At 37.4% G+C, this 20,862-nt stretch overlaps 1 long non-coding RNA gene across 1 annotated transcript; it reads right to left on the minus strand.

Moving 5' to 3' along the window:
• Positions 1-1,788: 1,788 nt before the first annotated feature.
• On the minus strand, positions 1,789-19,421 carry LOC132492523 (uncharacterized). The gene is made up of 3 exons (XR_009532827.1): positions 18,971-19,421; positions 3,309-3,392; positions 1,789-2,130 (listed from the first exon to the last, which is right to left on the minus strand). It is a non-coding gene; the product is annotated as an uncharacterized LOC132492523 (long non-coding RNA).
• Positions 19,422-20,862: the final 1,441 nt, after the last annotated feature.

Here is a 20,862-nt window from a genome sequence, read left to right on the forward strand (position 1 = left end):
TGAATGTGTTGCTCCTCATTATTAATTCACAGTTCACTAAGCTGGGCAAAATTACAATGAACAATGTGCATTAAAGCAAAATTCCCATCAACCATTTTCCATCTGTCATACATTGTGTCAGATGATTTGTGTGTCTAATTTTCATGGAAAAACTTGTACCTTTACTCCAGAATAAGAAATCAAGGGGGATCAATCTATTAAAAAGATATTAATATTCCCAGACTCTGTGGCCTTCCGTATTTTCTTTTTAAGAAGATTCACCTAGTGCAAATCTTATAAATATTTTTACCATTTAATATGCCCAGACAAAATGGATACAAAAATTAGATAAAAGAGAAAACAACAAAAACAGATCCCCTTTGTTTTCAAAACATTTGATGTTTACATCGAAATATTTTGTTGAAAATGAAGTGATTTTTAATCTATAGTTAAAAGACACTATAATGATATTTAGAACATATTACAGATCTGGATTTTTACAAATAGATTTTTATTTAAAACAGGTCTCACACTGATATCAAGAAACCAGGCACTCTAGAACAAAATGTGGAGAGATGGCAATTATGCGATGACTTCTTAATACTCCAAGGGAAAAAGATTTTTTCCAAAGTAGTCCATCTACAATATTAACCCTTAAGATCTACTCCCCTTGATAGGTTTCAATATTATTTTCTCTTTTATGCACATTTACTTTATAATTAACTCCTACAGGAGGACATTTCTGGAAATGTTCCCAGATATCTACAGCCACACTTTCTGTCATGATCACACCATGGAAAAAGTAGGGAACATCCAGATCCTGATGATCCAGGGGGTTCATCATTACCCCTTTGAGGTCAGTCAGAATCATAATCATTCCCAGAACAGGGTCGGTCTTTACATTTGTGCCCCTAGACATGCAGATTGTAACACTACCCACCCAAAGGCAAGTTGTCTTCCTTACTCAGGTTTGCAGGGGCACCACTCACTGTGGTAGCTAGAAGAGTCCGTTGCCCCCAGCCCGGACCTGCATTCTCTACTCTCCACAGACACATCGTACTACAAATATACAAGTGGTGCTGATGAAACTTCCAGAAAGCTATAAAATAATGCATGCCAGGCACGGTAGATGAGGATTTAGAAAATGCTAACATCTTCTCTAGGAAATAAAGGTGGCATACCTATGTGGCTTTAAGCATTTTTGTGCATTAGCTGGCCCCCTGGATCTGGGAAAAAGCATCTGATTTTAAAGTTTCTCAGCCTCATTCTCTGCAATGTAATCTGAAGCTCTTCCTTCCTTCTCTGAGTCCAGAAGCTGGAATTGATACAGTCTGCTCTCTGTGATTTGTCTCTACCATTTGTTTCCAGTGACCACTTCAACTCAGATATCTCTCAATTCAGGGATCACTCCTAAACTTCAGGACGAAGGTCACTGCCCTTTTTATTCCCACCACAATTTTATGCTAGTAACCATTTACAGTGTCAATAAATTTATTTTGTAGAATGTGCCTCCTGGACTCCACCTGCTAAATCTGTTTTGTGGGCAAATCATTTGTTACTTAGCTAAACAAATTTTATAAAATCATATTTCATAAAATTGTATTTTATAAAATGTTACTTTCTTATTTTATAAAATTGGTAAATCCAGGGATTTAGGCTTAATTATTATTTTTTAAAATGTTGGTACTCATTTTGCCAATTTTTCTCTTTTTACATATATCAGAAAATATGTTAAGAACTCAACTGTGAAGATACCACTATTTCTATTTTTTCTCACTTTTTGTACTAACTTTTATAACAAACCTTTATTATTGCACAGGAAACAAGAAAGTTTGTTCCTTGGAAAACATCAGTCCTAAGAACGTACTAAGTTAAAGCTTAGCATCTTAGATCTGCGAGTAGCCTTGTCTTTTTTTTTTTTTTTTTTTTTGGTACGCAGGCCTCTCACTGTTGTGGCCTCTCCCGTTGCAGAGCACAGGCTCCGGACACGCCGGCTCAGTGGTCATGGCTCACGGGTCCAGCCGCTCCGCGGCATGTGGGATCTTCCCGGACCGGGGCACGAACCCGTGTCCCCTGCATCGGCAGGCGGACTCTCAACCACTGCGCCACCAGGGAAGCCCAACCTTGTCTTTTTTTTAATGATGCTTTTTTCTGAATTGGTAAAAAAAAAAAAAAAAAAAAAAAGCCTTAAGGCTTAGGAACAGAAGCAAATTGAGAATTAAAATCCAAATCATTCAAATGAAGTTTGTCAGAACAGTTTGTGTGTGGAGAGGACAGCTTCTAGGCACTTCAGAGAAACCAGCAGGACAGAATTGAGAATAGCCAGCACCTTACAGGGCTTCCCACAGAAATGCTTTAATGCAAAGAGGTGACTAGATTTCACAGGGAGACCAGGGAGAGGATGCAGAGATAATTAAATCACATTCAAGCACCTGTTTACCTGGGAGGTAAGTTCCTTCATATTGTGGTCAGATGCTGTTTAGGGGGACACTGGTGCAGGGGAGGTGTTGGGAGGATGAACTCTTTTCTGAGTGATTTTGCAAGTGTGAAAATTCATCCAACAGAGATGCTAGAAAAATTTGCTCCTAGTAGCGAGCATCCAACATGATATTTTGGGACAAAAATGTGTATTTGGAAGAACTTTTCACAAAAGAGCAGTGATCGGAGGAAAAGATTCATATGGGCCTGGCTAGTAATATTCTTCCTTCACAATTTTCTTGTGGGTTCCTGAGGCCTGTTGTGACTGCTTGGAGACCTGGTCCCCAAGCAATGGCCCTCTTTGTCGTACTCAGGGTAACCCAGGAAGTTGCTTGTCTGAAGCAGAAAAGGTTCTCCCTTCCACTCATGTCCTCTTGCTGATCAGATGAACACAGGGCATCATCTACAGCTGAGAGGTGTTTGTTAACTACCTTTGTTTCATAGGACACAACTCATATATACTCTACAGTAATGTTTATCACTGTCTTTTATAATCTCAAGGTAAGAAGTAATCAGTGTTAAAATCATTCTACTGGAATAACAAAGCACATGATTTTTTTTTCCCTAATAGTGATTGTATTTGTTTGCTAGGGCTGCCATAACAAAATACCACACTGGCTACTAGGTGGCTTAAACAACAAAAATATATTTTCTCATAGCTCTAGAGGCTAGAAGTCCAAGATCAAAGTATCAAGTTTAGTTTCTTTGAGGTCTCTCTCCTTTGATGGCTACCTTCTCGCTGTGTCCTCACATGGTTGCCCCTCAGTCTGTGCATGTCTGTGTTCTAGTATTCCCCCCTTATAAAGATACAAGTCATCTTGGATTAGAGTCCATCCGTATGATCATTTTACCTTAATTTTCTCTTCCAAAGCAGTATTTCCAAGTAGAAGTTAAGCTGACTATACAAGCAATCAGGTATTGAATAAGAGGCATTGCTATGGAGACAAAAAAAACAATGGTTAATAATGGAGGCAAATTTCATACCAGTTTTTGAGTTCTGAGGGTAGACAGTTGAGAAGATCTCTAAATGTCAGGGTTAAAGCATCTTTTGTAGTTTGAATGTCCATCAGATGTTCAGGTAAACTTTCTGAGTGGTCCATATAGCAACAGGAACGAAGAAGACTGTCTAAACATGAGCTGCTGTGGAGATTTCTCTGAAGTTTATATTAAGATATCTACCTTCAGTATGCAGGACTTCAGAAAAAAAGGCAGTTTTAGTTTCAATGATTCCAAGTTAAAAGGGTGGGAGAAAATTTGGAAACACTAGTTTGGAGAGCTGTAGTCAGGTAGTGGAGGAAACTAGAAAAATTCAGGACACAGTCCAGTTTTCAGGTAATTAACAAAACTTCAAGGAAAATTAATAGCACTAGAATCTAATATCCACAATACGTATTTTGGTTTCTATCGAAAGATAATTTTTCTCTCTAAAATCACCCTCATTTCTATCAAAGATAGCCAAATTAAGACAAATTTGTTTGCAAAATAAGTCTAGATTCAATAAACTTGGTCTTATTTATATAAGTATAGCAAGAATCATGACTAACCATATAGGCTTATTTTTTATTTTTATTTTTTGCTTTTATTAAGAGAATTTATTGCCTCTCTCTCCTCCCAATAGCTCAAACATGAAGAAGCAACATCAGAGGAAGACAGACAGAAAATGGCTCTTTGAGTTTGTCCTTCTTGGCATTGGTGAAGGAAGAGGCAGCTTTCTCAAAGTTTTTATCTGCTTAATAGGATGTAGTGGAGAAAGGGAACAAGGAAAGTCAGAGGATAAGTGAACAGGCTCTGCACCTACCAAGGATGTGTTATCCTCCTAATCGTCCCAGTAGGAATATTCCATTCATGTTCTTTGATCTGATCCTTGCATTGGAAGACACTTCTTTTGTTCATCTCTTTTTTTAATTTAATTTTTATTTTATATTGAAGTATAGTTGATTTACAATGTTGAATTAGTTTCAGGTGTACAGCAAAATGATTCAGTTATACATATACATATATCCATTCTTTTTCAGATTCTTTTGCCATATAGGTTATTACAGAATAGTGAGTAGAGTTCCCTTTGCTCTACAGTAGGGTCTTGTTGATTATCTATTTTATATATAGTAGTGTGTATATGTGAATCCAAACTCCTAATTTATCCCTCCCCATACCTTTTCCCTTTAGTAACCATAAGTTTGTTTTTTAAGTCTGTGAGTTTGTTTCTCTTTTGTAATTAAGTTCATTTGTATCATGTTTTCAGATTCCACAGATAAGTGATATCATATGATACTTGTCTTTCTCTGAATTACTTCACTTAGTATGATAATCTCTACGTCAATTCATGTTACTGCAAATGGCATTATTTCATTCATTTTTATGGCTGAGTAATATTCCATTGTATATATGTACCACATCTTCTTTATCCATTCATCTGTCGATGGACATTTAAATTGCTTTCATATCCTGGTTATTGTGAATAGTGCTGCACTGAACACTGGGGTGCATGTATCTTTTGGAAGTATAATTTTCTCCAGATACATGCCTAAGAGTAGGATTGCTGGATCATATGGTACTTCTATTTTTAGTTTTTTAAGGAATCCCATAATATTCTCCATAGTGGTTGAACCAATTTACATTCCCACCAACAGTGCAGGAGGACTCCTTTTCTCCACACCCTCTCCAACATTTTTGTAGTCTACAGTTTGTAGACTTTTTGATGACGGTTACTCTGACTGGTGTGAGGTGATACCTCATTGTAGTTTTGATTTGCATTTCTCTAATAATTAGCGATGTTGAGCAGATTTTCATGTGCTTTTTGCCCATCAGTATGTCTTCTTTGGAGAAATGTCTATTTAGATCTTCTGTCCAGTTTTTGATTGGGTTGTTTGCTTTTTTGATATTGAGCTGCATGAGCTATTTGTATACTTTGGAGATTATTCCATTGTCAGTCTCATCATTTGCAAATATTTTCTCCCATTCTGTAGGTTGTCTTTTTGTTTTGTTTATGGTTTCCTTTGCTGTGCAAAAGCTTTTAAGTTTGATTAGGTCCCATTTGTTTATTTTAGTTTTTGTTTTCTTTCCTCTAGGAGGTGGATCCAAAAAGATATTGCTGCTGTGAAAGAGTGTTCTGCCTGGATTTTCCTCTAAGCGTTTTATAATATCCAGTCTTACATTGAGGTCTTTAATGCATTTTGAGTTGATTTTTGTCTGTGATGTTAGAAAATTGTTCTAATTTCATTTTTTTACATGTAGCTGTCCAGTTTTCCCAGCACCACTTATGGAAGAGACTGTCTTTTCTCCATTGTATATTCCTGCCTCCTTTGTCATAGATTAATTGACCATAGTTGTGTGGGTTTATTTCTGGGCTTTCTATTGTGTTCCATTGATCTATATTTCTGTTTTTGTGCAAGTACCATACTGATTACTGTAGCTTTGTAATATAGTCTGAAGACAGTGAGCCTGATTCCTCCAGCTCCATTTTGCTTTCATAGTATGCTTTGGCTATTTGGGGGTTTGTGTTTCTATACACATTTTAAAATTTTCTGTTCTAGTTCTGTGAAAAATGCCATTGGTGGGGGCTTTCCTGGCGGTCCGGTGGTTGGGACTTCACCTTCCAATGAGGAGGATGCAGGTTCGATCCCTGGTCAGGGAGTTGGGATCCCACATGCCATGCAACCAAAAAAACACACAAAAAAAACAAAAACCAAAACATAAAACAGAAGCAATATTGTAACAAATTCAATAAAGACTTTAAAAATGGTCCACATGAAAAAAATCTAAAAAAAAAAATTCCACTGGTAATTTAATAGGGATTGCATTGAATCTGTAGATTGCCTTAAGTAGTATAGTCATTTTGACAGTATTGATTCTTCCAATCCAAGCACATGGTATATCTCTCCATCTGTTTGTGTCACTTTCTTTTCTTTTTTTTTTTTTTTTTATTTTACAAATTTAATCAGTTATACATATACATATGTTCCCATATCCCCTCCCTTTTGCGTCTCCCTCCCACCCTCCCTATCCCACCCCTCCAGGCGGTCACAAAGAACCGAGCTGATCTCCCTGTGCTATGCGGCTGCTTCCCACTAGCTATCTACCTTACGTTTGGTAGTGTATATATGTCCATGCCGCTCTTTCACTTTGTCACAGCTTACCCTTCCCCCTCCCCATATCCTCAAGTCCATGCTCTAGTAGGTCTGTGTCTTTATTCCTGTCTTACCCCTATGTTCTTGATGTCATTTTTTTCTTAAATTCCATATATATGTGTCAGCATACAGTATTTGTCTTTCTCTTTCTGACTTACTTCACTCTGTATGACAGACTCTAGGTCCATCCACCTCATTACAAATAGCTCAATTTCATTTCTTTTTATGGCTGAGTAATATTCCATTGTATATATGTGCCACATCTTCTTTATCCATTCATCCAATGATGGACACTTAGGTTGTTTCCATCTCCGGGCTATTGTAAATAGGGCTGCTATGAACATTTTGGTACATGTCTCTTTTTGAATTATGGTTTTCTCAGGGTATATGCCCAGTAGTGGGATTGCTGGGTCATATGGTAGTTCTATTTGTAGTTTTTAAAGGAACCTCCATACCGTTCTCCATAGTGGCTGTACCAATTCACATTCCCACCAGCAGTGCAAGAGTGTTCCCTTTTTTCCACACCCTCTCCAGCATATCAATAATTACCTTAAATGTAAATGGACTAAATGCTCCCAGCAAAAGACACAGACTGGCTGAATGGATACAAAAACAAGACCCATATATATGCTGTCTACAAGAGACCCACTTCAGACCTAGAGACACATACAGACTGAAAGTAAGGGGATGGAAAAAGATATTCCATGCAAATGGAAACCAAAAGAAAGCTGGAGTAGCAATTCTCATATCAGACAAAATAGACTTTAAAATAAAGACTACTAGAAGAGACAAAGAAGGACACTACATAATGATCAAGGGATCAATCCAAGAAGAAGATATAACAATTGTAAATATTTATGCACCAAACATAGGAGCACCTCAATACATAAGGGAAATATTAACAGCCATAAAAGGAGAAATCGACAGTAACACAATCATAGTAGGGGACTTTAACACCCCACTTTCACCAATGGACAGGTCATCCAAAATGAAAATAAATAAGGAAACACAAGCTTTAAATGATACATTAAACAAGATGGACTTAATTGATATTTATAGGACATTCCATCCAAAAACAACAGAATACACATTTTTCTCAAGTGCTCATGGAACATTCTCCAGGATAGATCATATCTTGGGTCACAAATCAAGCCTTGGTAAATTTAAGAAAATTGAAATTGTATCAAGTATCTTTTCTGACCACAATGCTATGAGACTAGATATCAATTACAGGAAAAGAGCTGTAAAACATACAAACACATGGAGGCTAAACAATACACTACTTAATAACGAAGTGATCACTGAAGAAATCAAAGAGGAAATTAAAAAATACCTAGAAACAAATGACAATGGAGACACGACGACCCAAAACCTATGGGATGCAGCAAAAGCAGTTCTAAGAGGGAAGTTTATGGCAATACAATCCCACCTTAAGAAACAGGAAATATCTCGAATAAACAACCTAACCTTGCACCTAAAGCAATTAGAGAAAGAAGAACAAAAACATCCCAAAGTTAGCAGAAGGAAAGAAATCATAAAAATCAGATCAGAAATAAATGAAAAAGAAATGAAGGAAACGATAGCAAAGATCAATAAAACTAAAAGCTGGTTCTTTGAGAGGATAAACAAAATTGATAAACCATTAGCCAGACTCATCAAGAAAAAAAGGGAGAAGACTCAAATCAATAGAATTAGAAATGAAAAAGGAGAAGTAACAACTGACACTGCAGAAATACAAAAGATCATGAGAGATTACTATAAGCAACTCTATGCCAATAAAATGGACAACCTGGAAGAAATGGACAAATTCTTAGAAATGCACAACCTGCCAAGACTGAATCAGGAAGAAATAGAAAATATGAACAGACCAATCACAAGCACTGAAATTGAAACTGTGATTAAAAATCTTCCAACAAACAAAAGCCCAGGACCAGATGGCTTCACAGGCGAATTCTATCAAGCATTTAGAGAAGAGCTAACACCTATCCTTCTCAAACTCTTCCAAAATATAGCAGAGGGAGGAACACTCCCAAACTCATTCTACGAGGCCACCATCACCTTGATACCAAAACCAGACAAGGATGTCACAAAGAAAGAAAACTACAGGCCAATATCACTGATGAACATAGATGCAAAAATCCTCAACAAAATGTTTGTGTCACTTTCGATTTCTTTCATCAGCATCTTAGAGTTTTCAGAGTACAGGTCTTTTGTCTCCTTAGGTAGATTTATTTATAGGTATTTATTCTCTTTGATGTGATGGTAAATGGGTTTCCTTCCATAATTTCTCTTTCTGATCTTTTGTTTTTGGTGTATAGGAATGAAAGAGATTTCTGTGTATTAATTTTGTATTCTGTGACTTTACTGAATTCATTGATGTGGTGTATCACACTGATTGATATGTGGAGATTGAAAAATCCTTGCATCCTTGGGATAAATCCCACTTGATCATGGTGTCTGAGCCTTTTAATGCGTTGTTGGATTCACTTTGCTAGTATTTTGTAAATGATTTTTGAGTCTATGTTCATCAGTGATATTGACTTATTTTTTCTTTTTTTGTAGTACCTTTGTTTGGTTTTGGTATCAGGGTGATTATGGCCTCATAGGATGAGTTTGGGAATGTTTCTTCTTCTGAAATTTTATGGAATAGTTTCAGAAGAACAGGTGTTTAGTGTTCTCTAAATGCTTGATAGAATTCACCTGTGAAGCCATCTGATCTTGGACTTTTGTTTGTTGGGAGCTTCTTTTTTTAAAATAAATTTTAATAAATTTAAAAAGTAAATTTATTTATTTATTTTATTTTTGGCTGCATTGGGTGTTTGTTGTTGTATGTAGGCTTTCTTTTTTTAGTTGTGGCAAGCAGGGGCTACTCTTCATTGTGGTGCATGGGCTACTCATTGCGGTGGCTTCTCTTGTCGCAGAGCATGGGATCTAGGCACGTGAGCTTCAGTAGTTGTGGCATGCAGGCTCAGCAGCTGTGGTTCGTGGGCTCTAGAGAGCAGGCTTAGTAGTTGTGACCCACGGGCTTAGTTGCTCTGTGACATGTGGGATCTTCCTGGACCAGGGTTCGAACCCGTGTCCCCTGCCTTGGCAGGTGGTTTCTTAACAACTGCGCCACCAGGGATGCCCTGTTGGAGTTTCTTCATCACAGTTTCAATTTCAGGACTTGTGATTTGTCTGTTCATATTTTCTATTTCTTCCTGGTTCAGTCTTCGAAGGTTGTACCTTTCTAAGAATTTGTCCATTTCTTCTAGGTTGTGCATTTTACAGGCATATAGTTTCTGGTAGTAGTCTCTTTTGAGCTTTGTATTTCTGTGGTGTCCATTGTAACTTCTTTTGTATTTCTAATTTTATCGCTTTGAGCTCTCCCCATTTTTTTCTTGATGATGCTGGCTAATGGTTTATCAATTTTGTTTATCTTTTCAAAGAACCAGCTTCTAGTTTCATTGATCTTTCCTACTGTTTTCTTTGTCTCTCATTTATTTCTGCTCTGATCTATATGATTTCTTTCCTTCTACTTGATTTGGGTTTTGTTTGTTCTCCTTTCTCTAGTTGCTTTACGTATAACGTTAGGCTGTTTATTTGAGATTTTTCTTGTTTCCTGAGGTAAGATTTTATCACTATAAACTTCCCTCTTAGAAATGCTTCTGCTGCATCCCATAGGTTTTGGATCTTCATGTTTTTGTTTTCATTCGTAGGTATTTTTTAATTTTTGCTTTGATTTCTTCAGTGATACATTGGTTGCTTATAGCATCTTGTTTAGCCTCCATGTATTTGTGTTTTTTACAGTTTTTTTTCTTGTAGTTGATTTCTAATCTCATAGCATTGTGTTTGGAATAGGTGCTTCATATGATTTCAATTTTCTTAAATTTACCAAGGCTCACATTGTGGCGCAGCGTGTGATCTATCCTGGAGAATGTTTCGTGTGCACTTGAGGAGAATGTGTATTCTGTTGCTTTCAGATGGAATGCTCTCTAAATATCAATTAAGTCCTTCTGGTCTAATGTATCATTCAAGGCCTGTGTTTTCATATTGATTTTGTCTGGATGATCTGTGCATTGATGAAAGTGGGGTGTTAACATCCCCCAATACTATTGTGTTACTGTCAATTTCTCCTTTTATGGCTATTAGCATTTGCCTTATATATTGAGGCGTTCCTATGTTGGGTGAATATATATTTACAATTGTTGAATCTTCTTCTTGGATTGATTCCTTGATCATTATGCAGTGTCTTGGTCCTTCTTGGTCCTTGTTACAGTCTTTATTTTAGAGTCTATTTTGTCTGATATGACTATTGCTACGCTGGCTTTCCTTTGATTTCCATTTGTATGGAATACCTTTCTTTTACCCTCTCACTTTCAGTCTGTGTGGGTGTCTAGATCTAAAGTGAGTTTCTAGTAGGCAGCATATATATGGTTCTTGCTTTTGTATCTGTTCAGCCAGTCTATGTCTTTTGGTTGGAGCATTTAGTCTCTTTACTTTTAATGTAATTATCAATATGTATGTTCTTACTGTCATTTTGTTCATTGTTTTGGGTTTGTTTTTGTAGCTCTTTTTTCTTCCCTTCCTTTTTGTTCTCTTCCCTTGTGGTTTGATGACCATCTTTAGTGTTGCATTTGGGTTGCTTTTTCTTTGTGTATCTATTGTAGATTTCTGGTTTGCATTTCCCATGAGGTTTTGATATAGCAGAGTGTGTATATATATATATATATATATATATATATATATATATATATATATATATATATATGAAAAGTTGCTTTAAGTTGCTGGTCTCTTAATTTCAAATGCATTTCCAATATCCTGCATTTGTACTCTCCTCTTCTCATGATTGCTTGTTTTGATATCATATTTGTGAGTGGATGATTTCCTACCTTTACTGTATGTTTGCCTTTAATGGTGAGCTTTCCCATTCATAATTTTCTTTTTTTCTAGTTGTGGCATTTTCTTTTTCATCTAGAGAAGTTCCTTTAGCATTTGTTGTAAAGCTGGTTTGATGGTGCTGAATTCTCTTAGCTTTTGTTTGTCTATAAAGCTTTTGATTTCTCTGTCAGGTCTGAATAAGAGCCTTGCTGGGTAGAGTATTTTTGGTCGTAGGTTTTTGCCTTTCATCACTGTAAATATATTGGGCCACTCCCTTCTGGCCTGCAGAGTTTCTGCTGAAAAAATCAGCTGATAAGCTTACTGGGGTTTCCTTGTATGTTATTTGTTGTTTTTCTCTTGTTGCTTTTAATGTTTTCTTTGTCTTTAATTTTTGTCCATTTCATTCATGTGTGTTGGCATGTTCCTCTTTGGGTTTGCCCTGTATTTCACTCTCTGTGCTTCCTGGACTTGAGTGACTGTTCCTTTTCCATGTTAGGGAAGTTTTTGGCTATTATCTCTTCAAATATTTTTTCAGCCCCTCTGTCTCTCTCTTCTCCTTCTGGGACCCCTATAATGTGAATGTTGGCACATTTAATGTTGTCCCAGAGGTCTCTTAGACTGTCCTCATTTGTTTTCATGTTTTTTCTTTATTCGGTTCCAAAGCAGTGATTTTCACCAATCTGTCTACCAGCTCACTTATTTATTCTTCTGCCTCATTTATTCTGCTATTGATTACTTGTAGAGTATTTTTCATTTCAGTTATTGTTTATCTCTGTTTTTTAAAACTTCTAGCTCTTTGTTTAAACTTTCATCTATGTTCTTGGTCTGTGCCTCCATTCTTTTTCCAGTTACTTGTATCATCTTTACTATCATTACTCTGAATTCTTTTTCAGGAAGATTGCCTATCATCTCCACTTCACTTAGGTGTTCTTCCAGAGTTTGATGACGTTCCTTCATCTGGAACACATTTCTCTGCCTTCTGTGTTTGTAGCCTCCTTTCCTCAGGCTGCAGGATCTTGGCTCCTCTCACTTCTGGTGCCTGCCCCCTGATGGGTGAGGTTGGTCCAGGAGCTTGTGCAGTCTTCCTGGTGGTAGGGACTGGTGCCTGCCCACTGGTGAGTGGAGCTGGGTTTTCTCCCTCTGGTGGGCAGGGCTGTGTCAAGTGGTGTTTAGAGGCGGCTGTGCGATCAGAATAAATTTAGGCAGCCTGTCTGCTCATGGGAGGGTCTGTGTTCCCACCCTGTTGGTTGTTTGCCCTGAGGCATCCCAGAACTGGAGACTGCAGGCTATTGGGTGGGGCCAGGTCTCAGTGCCCAAATGGTGACCTCCAGGAAAGCTCACACCAAAAAATATTCCCTGGGTCCTCTGCCACCAGTGTTCTTGCCCCCACAGTGAGCCACAGCCAACTTCTTCCTCCCCAGGAGACCCTCCAAGACCCTCAGGTAGGTCTGGCCCAAGTTTTTATGGAGTTACTGCTTTGCCCTGAGTCCCAGTACACATGAAACCTTGTGTGCACCCTCCAAAAGTGGAGTCTCTTTCCCCCAATCCTGTGGAGCTCCTGCCCTCAAGTCCCACTGGCCTTCAAGATCAACTGCTCTGGGATCTCCTCCTCTCATTGCCATGTCCCCAGGCTGAGGAGCCTCACGTGGGTCTCAGAACTCTCACTCCTGTGGGAAAACCTCTGTGATATGATGATTATTTTCCACTTTCTGGGTCACCCACCCAGCAGGTATGAGATTTGATTATATCACAAAAGCACCCCTCCTACCATCTAGTTGTAGCTTCTTCTTTGTCTCTGGATGTAGAATGTCTTTTTTGTATGTTCAAGTCTTTTTTGTTGATGGTTGTTCAGCAGTTCGTTGTGATTTGGGTGGTTTCATGAGAGGAGGTGAGCTCACGTCCTTCTACTTTGCCATCTTTCTCTCTACCCTCTCTCCTGAATGTCACTGTGAGGAGTTCTGGCTTCTTAAAGTTCAATTTTGATTGAAATTCATGAAGGACTTCAGGTTTTACCTCTGGTCAACCACTATCTCTGCAGAATACCTCCAGGGTTAGAGGGAAATCTCCCATATAGGCTCTTTTAAGTCTGCTTTGCTGGAACTTTTTATAAGGGATCTCCAGATTAAACTTTTAATAGTCCCTTGAGGCTAAGAAGCCAAGCCAATCATTTGACATCTATAGATTTGGGCGAATTCTTCTCCTCAATGTCTCCCAAATATTCTGAGGTTCTTGCATTTGCCAGGAAGTGACCTTCCTTACTCAGCTGCTGGGAACTCTAAGCAAGGTACCACACTATTTTCCCAAGGGGCTTTATAGGCTCCATGAAGTCAACCTTAGTTTCTTAAAGCTGTTTGGTCAAACCTAAGTTTATGTATATCTCTCTCAACTATGACATCCTAGGCAGAACTTTAGTAATATAATCAATGTTTGCAATTATGTGCTATTATAAGGAGAACAGATTCTTATTGAAATTATGCAAATAACTATATTGCCAAGAAAATAAAAATGTTCACTGAAAGCTTCTGAATTCTGGAGGAATCGGGTAGGGAGAAAAAGACAAATGATTCAATTTTGCTTACAAGGGTATAATTTACCAAACTGCTCTAAGCTTAAGAGAGAAAAACAAATGTTCCGACATTTGGAGAAACAAAACTTAAAAAAAAAAAAACAGCAATGTTTCAAATGTAAAAATCATAGGGCTTCCCTGGTGGTGCAGTGGTTGAGAGTCTGCCTGTGATGCAGGGGACCCGGGTTCGTGCCCCGGTCTGGGAGGATCCCACATACCGTGGAGCGGCTGGGCCTGTGAACCATGGCCGCTGAGCCTGCGCATCCGGAGCCTGTGCTCCACAACGGGAGAGGCCACAACAGTGAGAGGCCCGCGTACCACGAGAAAAAAATCTTAAAATGGGGCTTTCCTGGTGGCACAGTGTTTAAGAATCTGCCTGCCAGTGCAAGGGACATGGGTTCAAACCCTGGTCCAGGAAGATCCCACATGCCACAGAGCAACTAAGCCCACGTGCCACAACTACTGAGCCTGTATTCTAGAGCCCATGAGCCACAACTACTAAAGCCCATGAGCCACAACTACTGAAGCCCATGCACCTAGAGCCCATGCTCTACAACAAGAGAAGCCACTGCAATGAGAAGCCCACGCACCACAACGAAGAGTAGCTGCCATTCGCTGCAACTAGAGAAAGCCCACACACAGCAACAAAGACCCAATGCAGCCAAAAATAAATAAACTAAATAAATTTATTTTTAAAATCATAAAATATTATAACCATCTTCTTCAGTTTACTTAGTCCCATGTAATTACTTCTTGTTTTGTTTGATCTTTTGTTAGAAGTTTTATGAAACCGTCAATTTCTCCATTAGGGTTTTGTAAATTCTTACTCAGTTCAGTGTAATGATTTGAAATTCATCAGAAACTTGTGTTCTAGAATACTTGTTAGATCCCTTTCCATGAATTTCTCTGAACATGAAACACATTTTCAGGAAGCTTTTGTAAAAGCATCTGAGTAAAACCATTGTCTAAGTAATAAAAGACAAATATCCATTACTAAAAATTTGATTCATTCTAATGGAATTGACAAGAAAATTTATCTCTGTGACACAAAACATTTAAGATAATAACTAGAATTATGACTGATAACATTATACTAGGACATATCCAATTTTAGGAATTTCATATACTTTCTAGAACATTTATGTTAATAACATTCACCCTTATGATATAACCTAGAGTTTATGATCATTTATTTAGCAATGCTTCCCATGTAAGTAACATACCAAATAAGCCTAATGAGTTTCATAGCTCTCTTTTCTAATGAGATAAAACAAATCTTTGAGGGTGTTCCAAGGGGCCTCTGGAAAACCTGAACATTATTTCCAGGTCAATAAGACTTCATTTTGAATTTGACTTAGGGGAAAATCTACTTGTTCAAAAATAAAAATGTTTTAAAACACTTTGTCAAATATGATCATATGTCACTGTGAATTAATATTTAGTTATCAATTTAATCAAAGTGACAAAGATTCACATGTAAATACAGACAGTTAAATAGTGTAAAAAGACTTAGCTCTTTTAATATTGAAAGCACTCAGTTTTTCTTCAAAATTATCAGACTCATCAAGACAAAATGTACAATATTTGTTTTGTTAGACAGATTACATTAAATGTAAAAAAAAGTCTTTGTTTACAATTTCTCATTAAGAGCAGACCAATAATTAAGAAAATTTTGCAAAAAGAGAGAAAAAACAAATTTTAATTTTCTACCAGCTTACTTTGGATATTAAAACTCAATCACTTTATTAAATTCATTCCAATCTTAGACCTGACTACACATAAAATTCCTTTCTAAAGATTCCTTTTTAACAAACCTCTTACAACTTTCTCTGCCCATTTTGATTTGTCCCTTGTTCTCTTTCCCATTTAGAAGTTACCAGCTTTAGGACAAAAATCACTTAACAAAGTTTTTACATGAACAAAAACATCTCCATAGCTTACACTTTTTCTTACCCCAAAACATGTTCTAATTTCCTTATAATTCCTAGTAGCTTTAACCACATATATTATTTACAATTCTTAATCCTTTGAAGCTTTAATTTTTTTGTAAAGATAAAGTTAAAAATTATTAACTGTGTAAGTATTTTGTGGCTTGGCAAACTTATAAATACATTTCATAATTTCTAGAAACATATTCGACTTCATAGTACAAGGTTTTTTTTTTTTAAATTTATTTATTTATTTATTTATGGCTGTGTTGGGTCTTTGTTTCTGTGTGAGGGCTTTCTCTAGTTGTGGCAAGCGGTGGCCACTCCTCATCTCGGTGCACGGGCCTCTCACTATCACGGCCTCTCTTGTTGCAGAGCACAGGCTCCAGACGCGCAGGCTCAGTAATTGTGGCTCACAGACCCAGTTGCTCTGCGGCATGTGGGATCTTCCCAGACCAGGGCTCGAACCCGTGTCCCCTGCATTGGCAGGCAGATTCTCAACCACTGTGCCACCAGGGAAGCCCCATAGTACAAGCTTTTAATGAAGCACAAGACATGTTTACTAATAGAACCAAACATATTTAGTGTGTAATAAGAGGTCAAAAGTAGGTAAACTTAGACTCATGCAGCAATTAATATTTCAGTATTTTGTCTTAGTTGGAAATGATCTAGACATTCAATTCATTTAATTTAACTTAGCAAAACTCTAAGGGTACAATTTATCAAAGACATTTAGAAAACTATTTAAGTTGACATAGCAAAAACAATTATTGCTAAAAAAAGTTTACCTAAAAGAATTCTTATCTTATGTCTATTTAATTAATTTGTTCTTAACAATCACTCAGATTACTCATGACAATTTCATAAGATGTTAAAGTAGTGTTAGCCATCATCTTAAATTATTATTATTCTTACTGTTTTCTGAGAAATTTTGTAAAAGAGATAACATGAGCTTATTTGACTTTTAGTAAAACTACCTAGCATAAAGCTATTATACTTAATGCTGATAACTCTTAAGATATGTCTGTATTAATTAAACCATTAAACCTGAACTAGATTTTGCTTACCAAAAATTATCTAAGATCATGTGAATTTGAAAAATATTTGTATTCGTTTTTGTTATATTTTTGAGAATTTTTAGATTGCTTGTTGGAATAAATTAAGTTTACTCACTCAGATAGCTACAGTCTTTTATTAGTTATGGAGAAGACTTTTAAGTCTTCTTGCCCTTTAAGTGTACTTGCCCTTGATAAACAATTTTAAGGAGACTGTGATTTAGAGTTTGAGCAAGAGAGGGTTTTTTTGGTGGTTTTTGTTTAAAAAAAAAACCTCTTTCCTTTTTTTTCTTTAAATTTTAGTTTCAGGTTCTAACAATTGAGATAATCTGGGCTCAGTCTCAGGCAATGTGGCTGTGTTTACATTTCAAAGACATGGTAAGATTTATAACGTTAAGGGACAGAGAAAAAAATGTAAATTTTCTTCTGTGACTTTTGGAGTGTATTTTTCTATTATCATAAGTCTCAGGGTAATTATTATTTTAAAAACTTTTTCTTCTTAAGTACAGGACAATTTTGCTCCAATTATCCTCAACTTCTATAATATCTACAAGAATTTGAGAGGAATAGGTTTCAGGGTTGGTGAAGATAAATGGGCCTTGACTTGTTCCTAAGTTGCATTTCTGGTTTTGTAGAGATTTGGAAGACAAAGATAATTGTTTCTATTAGCTCTTGAATATTGGCTTCCAACTGATCTTTTCCTAATTATTTGTAGGAGGGCCTAAGGAATTGCTGAGGAGATGGGGCAATTTTTAAAATTTTTCTTAAAAAGGGGAATTCACGTTGGATCTTTAAGTCTAATTTCTGTTATTTCATCTTAATAACGATTCCCTAAGGCTAGCTGTTATACATTATTTTTCCTTTCAATTTGATCCTTCCATAAATACCAATATGACAGCTGTTTATGATGAGAGCTCTCAAAAAGGTAATCTTTTAAATACAGCATATTTAAAGGAGCCATCATCTGGCCACTGAGGAGTAAGACCTTTCATTAATTTCAAATAGTGACTCAAATCAGTAAGGCTTTTTATGGAACGACCCAGAGGTAACTTTTCTGGCTTAGAATAAATCCTTACCATGGATGAAATAAGCATACTTTCAGATGGAGAGGGCACGGATGGTATAGCCCCTATAATGTGAAAATTCATTTCCAAGGATAATCTAAGAAAGCAAAGGCCTTCATTGCACAGGCAGTAAGGGTGGTATAATGCAAACTGTGTCCCTGGTCTCTCCTGGGAATTTGAGGCCCCTCTGATCCCAAACCTACTAATCTGTGACATCAGGCATATGCTGCTGGAATGGGACTTTTCCAACACTTACAAGGCAATGAAGGTTGAAACAACAAAGGCCCCTTATGGACTGGGTCCCCTTAGGACAAACTCCTCTGACAGCTGGCACGACAAGACTAGAGTGTGCTGTTTATGACTTTGCGTCTCAGAACCCCAGTCAATTCAACTGGTTACCAGATGCACCCCAGTAAATACACCATCCAGATGGTGGAGACCAGAGAGAATATTCTCACTGGACAAAAAGCCAAACTCTCAGGACATAGAAAAATACAGAAGGAAAAATCTCATCCAGTTTTTATCTAGAGGACTGACAGCAAAGTTTGTCTTAATAGGCACTGGACTGGAGAGAACTGTTAACTCACCAGTCTGTGAGGCTGTCTCCAACAGCAGACTTATAGGGCCTATGCCTGTACTCTGCCCTATGGTTCTTTCTTCTTATGAAACATGACTCAGGAGACAGAGACAAAGAAAAACAGTGACTATCTCTGGGAGGAAAGGATTAAGAAAAACTGAGACGAGATTACTCATTTCCAAAAACCAGATTTTCTATGTCACAAGGATCTTGCTCCATAAGTATTTTCTTCTGCTAATCTAAATTTAGAGATAGAGAAAAGGAGACTCTTAAGCACTTTCCCACCCACCAGACCTTACAGGCCTGGGAAGTTGAGGAGATAAGAAATTTTACCTTCTGCTGGCCTTTGTCATGTGTCCTAGGATCTCTCAGCTGCAGCCGTCTTGTGGTGGGAAGCAGGGTTTAGCCAGCCTCCTGGTTGTCTTGTCAGCTGTTGAGGAGGAAGAAATGTCCCTGCCAACCTTCTTGAGTTAAAGAAGTAACAAGGTTTATACAGCCTTCTTGACCCTGCATTCCCTATCTCTGGTGCTAATGATGTCTTTCTACCTCCTGGTACAGGGAGGGCACCATTCACATGAGATATTAATTTCCTGCTTTCATGGAGACAGATAGGAAGGTCAGTGTGTCTCTCTTGCATCAGTCATTTCTTCAGTAACTTTAATTCAAAGTAATATTCCACTGAGGCATATTTTGGAGCATCCTGCCCTGGGCACCAACAAAGTCAAATGGTTTAGAGAGAAAGCAAGTCCCTTTGTCAGCAGTGACCTGTGCTCATGGTGATTGTTATTCCATCTCCACAATACCGTTGGGCTGGGTGCTCAAGAAACAGAGCTGTGAAAACATGGCTCCTGTCTCTTATAATTTATAGTACCAATGTTTCAAAGAAAAACTTTTATTTAGTGCCTCCTTTGTGTTAGACAATAATGCTGGTATATTTTCAAGATATACAAATAATAGAAAGAGACATGTATGGTACTTGAATTGTAGTGAGACATTAAAAATTTTCCCCCCAAAACATCTTTTTCTTTATACTTATAAGAAAAAAAAATGTAGATTCATTTTGGATAAGATAAAGAAAATGTATGAAGTGATAAATCTAACCTGAGAAAGTAGAAAAGAACACAGTACACAGGCTCTGAGCATTCTACTCCCAGAAAATATTGTCCTGTTCTTTTGCAATAGGGACTTGTTCCCCTGTCCCTATGGCTGTCTCTTCCCCTCTCTGTTTCTGCCCCTCTTCTCTCTCTCCCTCACACATACACACATTCACTCCCCTACAAAAAAACCCATTGACTAAATGCTAATTGGCAGGCACTGTGCTCAAACTGAGGCTACAGTTAAAAGCAGAGATCATTTTTCCATCCTCATCAAACGTATATTCCAAGATGGAGAAAGTGAATACTAACCAAAGAGTCACACAACCATAATATTGCAACCACAACTAACAACCATAACCACGGAGTTAAGCTAAGCAAGCCACTATTGTCAGCTGTCTCTCAACCCTCAGTAGAGTGTGTTCCACTTAAAGGCCTTGAGTAAGTCAATATTCTGTTGAGAAAAGCCAGGAAATTTCTCAGTCTTCCACATCTGAAATTATGCACTTTGGAATGTCAGGAACAAGAGTGAGGGGAAAGCTCATTCAGAACTGCAGCTAACCAGTTTCTCTCTTTCTGACTGCTGCAATAACCTCCTAGTCTATCCTGTGTTTACTCCCGTTCCTCTGGCCTGTTCACAGAGCTGCCAAAGTGGTCCCTTAAAATTTAAGCCTGATTGTGCCACTCTATACTCAAAATCGTCCAGTGAATTCAATTTAATTACAATAAATCCAAAGTTCTCACCAAGGCCTCAAAGTCCTTTTTGATCTGTTCTCCCCTTCTCCCATGTCTCTCTTGGCCTCATTCCTACCACTCTCCCCCTTGTTTTCTGTAATCCAGCCAAACTTGCTTCTTCTGCAGCTTTTACTAAAACACTACTTAGTAGACAAACAATTTATTTTAAATTAGGCAAAAAATTTAATAAGACACTTAACCAAAGAAGACACATGAATGGTAAATAAGCAACATTTTAAAATGTTCAGCATTATTAGTCATCAAAGAAAAATTAAAACCACAATGCAAATAACTTCACATCTACTAGAATGACTAAAATTAAAAAGATTGATAGCATCAAATGTTAGTAAGGATGGAGAACAACCAGAAGTCTCATACATTCCTGAAGAAAATGTG

This window comes from Mesoplodon densirostris, chromosome 6, assembly GCF_025265405.1.
Source record: "Mesoplodon densirostris isolate mMesDen1 chromosome 6, mMesDen1 primary haplotype, whole genome shotgun sequence".
NCBI lineage: Eukaryota > Metazoa > Chordata > Mammalia > Artiodactyla > Ziphiidae > Mesoplodon > Mesoplodon densirostris.